Source organism: Dermacentor variabilis, chromosome 6, assembly GCF_050947875.1.
Source record: "Dermacentor variabilis isolate Ectoservices chromosome 6, ASM5094787v1, whole genome shotgun sequence".
NCBI classification, from domain to species: Eukaryota; Metazoa; Arthropoda; class Arachnida; order Ixodida; family Ixodidae; genus Dermacentor; species Dermacentor variabilis.
Window position 1 is genome coordinate 46,774,192 of NC_134573.1, and position 4,550 is coordinate 46,778,741.

Below are 4,550 nucleotides of genomic sequence, written 5' to 3' on the forward strand. Positions count from 1 at the left end.
GTTTAACTTGATCTCTTATATTTGTTATGCTTTTTGACCTGTATGTTAATGTCATGATATAGCTTTAATTTTCTGCCATATAGTAATTCCTCTCACCACCTAACCTTTACCAGAGGCCCCAATACAGCCTTTGACTAAGGTACCTCCTTTTGTATTTCATATCCATCAAAACTTCTAACCACACTAAAGCAATAAAAAAATGAAAAATGCACTTTGTCAATTTGCAGTCCAGTGAAAATACAACAAAGCAAAGGAAATGAACCGTGTAAAAAAGAACGAAATAGTTTCCGAAGAAATAGATAGCTCCCATAACAAAAAAGGAAGCTGGAGGGGGGGATGGAGTGGTGCAGTTAGTAGCTAATGCAGTGATCAGGCCGTAACATATAAATAATGATAGCAATGTAATAAAAAATTAATGAACGAAAAAGTTAACGGGCGTCGAATAAAACATACAATGGGTGTGCACTCTTAAACATTTATTTCGATAGCAAAGTGGGACATAATATGCAACACTATTCCTCCAAACAGGAGGAGTACACGAAGTACCAAATTCCCCTTTCGTGCTCGCATTTCAATAATCAACCACATAAATGCCTGTTCTTATTTACGTTACTTCATTCTGAGAAGTGTCACTGTGTCATACATCAAACAAGCGTCGGCTAGCAAACAGCACACCCAGCAAAGACCTGGTGGGTACTTCTTTTGTCTCTCACGGCCGCTGACCAGCAGATGCCCGTTGCCAAGGCACAGAACCCACCCTACTCACAAAGTATGAGCAGAAAAAGTCTCGTGTTTCCGCTGCCGTCCTTGTATAATTGTGCCAAGTTGGAGGTCGCAGACTGAACATTGCTGAGGTGCCACTGTCCTGGGTAGTGCACCATTGGCCACTGGTGATATTGCCACATGCATCTTCAGTGTCGACATAGTTAGCTGTCATGTAGATCACGTCATCACGCCAGAATTTGTGTAGCAGACAACATGCCATGGCAACGTAGTCTGCATTTTGTGGCCTCAGATTGATGGCACGCCGAAAGATCCTGAATCAAGAGACCATCACTCCAAAAGCATTTTCAACACCCCACCTCCTGCAAATTTAACTAAAAAAACATTCAACATAAGCAAGGGAAAATTTTGTGCTTTTGGTTACCGGGCCTTGGTTAGACGGTAAAGATGCGCTTGTTTTCATTCTGGCACCTCTCAGAATATGGCCGCAGAAAGTCCAGACGAAGTTGAAATGCCTCATCTCCGACGAAAACGTGAGGAGCAACGATGTGTGTGCCAGGCAGATGCTTTGGAGGTGGAAGGCCGAGCAAGCCCTCTTCCAGTGATATTGCAAAGCGAGAAGCAGACAATGTGCCACCATCACTTTGACGTCCGTACGCCCCAATATCAGCGCATATGAATTCGAGATCGCTGTCCACAGCGGTCATCAGGACGACGGAGTATGTGCCCTGTAATAAAATAAGACTATAAGCACATGTTATGAAAATATGACCTACTGCGTTAAAAACCTTATAGTTGTAATGCAAGCTTCCTGAATTAGCAGGAGCTTCTATCTGAATGTGCTTGTCGTCGACAGCACCACTACAGTGAGGGAAATTGCATTTTTCCTGGAATCCTTGTGCTACCTTTTGCCAGGCTTTAGTTGTCGCCACCTTAGTAATAAAGGAAAGTCGCTCTTAGCGTGTGAATAAACCACTGTTCAATAAAAGCATACCCGAAGCAAGCTAGCTCATGCACACAGGTACTTCAGAAAACTAGCTGAAGGAGTTGGTTTGTAACGGCACTGTATGTGGCGCTAATAAACAGCCTCCATGTGTTGTGACTAAATGCGTACCTTTAGGTATAAAGGTTGCAGTGTTCTCCACAGCAGCCTGCATACGTTATGCACAATAGTCGCCACCGTCGAGGTGCCAACCCTGAAGCTAATAGCAACATCTTGCTTGCACATGCCAGATGCGAGGTACCTCAAGAACAAGGTGCTAAGATTGAAAACACAGAACTCGGTATAAAGGGAGAAATAAAGAAAGCTTATGTTCCGTTTTACAGTACACGAGAACAAAGGAAAACATCACAGCGTGATGAGAGACAACGTCTGCTCTGCCTGGTCTTTTTATTTTTTTATTTCGTTCATTGCATACGCACAATACACAATACCGTTTGGACCCATAACCTTGGTGGCCAGTTTGGGGTCCAATAGCAACATAGACATAAGAACAGCGTACTTATTGTACGAGACAACTTAAACACATGTTATGAAATCATTTTTACATGGAAAATATAGAATAAACAAAATACTGTCATGTCAATAGGGGATACAAAAAGAAAAACGCTGTAAACATTCATGAAAGAAGCTTTTTAAGCATTGCACAAAGTTTTGGCTGGTCTTTACACTGAGTGAGTGTGCGTTCCATATTAGAGCACCGTTGAACTCAACGAGTCTCTGTCCATATAAATTATGACATGGTTGTAAGTTGATAGAGTTGTTACTAGCTGCCCTCGTGTTACGTGCCGGAAAATTCAATATTTAGATATGTAGCGGATAATTATATCTGTACTGGAGACGAACGAGCAGCAGAAACTGCTTCGAGAAAGACGACGAGAACGAGTGGTTGGAATCCTTGTGCCGGTATTGCCGAAACTCTGTGTCCGCTCGCTGCGGTGCTCTGCTTTCTGAGCGTTTTATCAATTGAACTATAACGCACCTTGACATTTGGTGGACGTGCTGGGCTCTTCCCAATCCTGGAACTCCCAAGCAGGACGCTCCCTACCGTTTCTGCCATGCCTCAGGACGCCGCGCCGCCCGATCCTCACCTGACTTCGCCTGTCGTCTGCTCCGGTGCTCAATGCCAACGAGATCATCCGGTCTTCAGCGGCAACGACGACCATGACGTGGAGGATTGGCTCTCGTCATATGATCGCGTGAGTGCGCATAACAAATGGGATGACAAAGATAAACTGACTAACGTCATCTTCTATCTTTCTGGAATCTCTGGAAACTCTGGTTCCAGAATCATGAATCCAACGTTTCCACCTGGACAGCATTTACCCATTGTTTTAAGGAAGTCTTCGGTGGCCCTGCTGTGCGCAAGCTTCGCGCAGAAGAATGCTTGTGTGGTCGCGCTCAGCAAAAGAGTGAAAACTTCCCCAGCTACATTGAGGAGGTAGTTGACCTTATCCGACGCATTAATCCCGCCATGCCCGACTCTGAAAAGATCATTAATTGCATAGAGGATAACGCCTTCCAAATGCTCCTGGCGAAAAATCCTCAAACGATTAACGAGGTCATTACACTGTACCAGAGCTACGATGAGCTCCGCAAACAAGGCGTTTTACGCGCCGGGCTGCCGTGGCCGACGACACGATTTCGGCTTTAACCAACAGTTCCAGTGCTGCTCCCGCCCACATTTTGTTTCTCGGCCAAATCAAGCAATTCCTTCGCGGAGAAGTCGCGCCGCAACATTCACAGCTGCCTGTTACCCAGTCGTCTGAGTCCTCTTTGTCCCCGGAACTCTGACACGTCATACATGAACAAGTCACCGACGCTCTACCCTTCGCTAATCAGCCACCTTCACCGCCGGTTCCTCTCAGATACGCTGCCGTCGTCGCCAGGCCAACACCGCCACCGGAAGCTGCGCACTATACCCCCACAAGCGGCTTCTACGCCTCACCTTCTCCAGCTGCGAACTACTTGGCCAGTAGCGACTTCTGCGCGCCTCCACAGCGCCTACTCCCAGCTCAGAACTGCGCACAGCTACCTAGGCCTCCTGTTGATAATCCGGGGCGTACCCAAGACAACCGGCCAATCTGCTTCGCGTGTGGCTTTGCTGGCCACGTGGCATGGTTCTGCCGCCGGCGGGGTTGGTATCCTCCCGATACTGCGAGATTTCAAAGGAATGCACCTGACTCCCAGTCCCGCTATTCGCCAGCAGTTCCGCACTTCGCTCCTTCATCTCCTGTTCCCCGAAGCTTTAACACTCCTCGGTCTCCATCTCCCCGTCGGCGTTCCCTCTCCCACATTCTCCGCCGCCGTCCAGCTGTGGAGGAAAACTAAAAGGTGCAGTTCCGGAGGCAAGAACTGCGATCTCCTCGAACTTCTCAATGCCTCGTTTATTCCCTACGAACGTCATTGAAGTTTTTGCCGACGGTGTCGCCGTTCACGCGCTTGTTGACATGGGTGCCGCAGTGTCCGTGATTGCCGACCAGCTTCGCCGTACGTTCCGAAAAGTCGCGCCGCCCTTTCTGTCATTTCGCAACGCACAGCAAGCGCTCAGCAAAATAAGCCCTTAGGAATATGTACCGTCCATGTCGCCATAAAAGACAGCTTACCCCACATTGAGTTTGTTGTTCCTCCCCGCTGCTCTCATGCCATCATTCTCGGATGGGACTTCCTCTCACCTCATCACGCCGTCATTGCTTGTGCACGTGCAGAACATGCGCTGACTTCATTTTGCGGCAGTCCTGAAGATTTGCCTCCACTTTCTGCTCGAGCGTTCGTCGCCACTGACACTGATATCCCTCCTTTCTCTTCCGCTCTTGTAGGCATTTCC

General features: G+C 47.6%; 1 pseudogene; it reads right to left on the reverse strand.

Annotated features, from left to right (window-relative positions):
- Positions 1–468: 468 nt before the first annotated feature.
- On the reverse strand, positions 469–1,430 carry LOC142584150 (uncharacterized; annotated as a pseudogene).
- Positions 1,431–4,550: the final 3,120 nt, after the last annotated feature.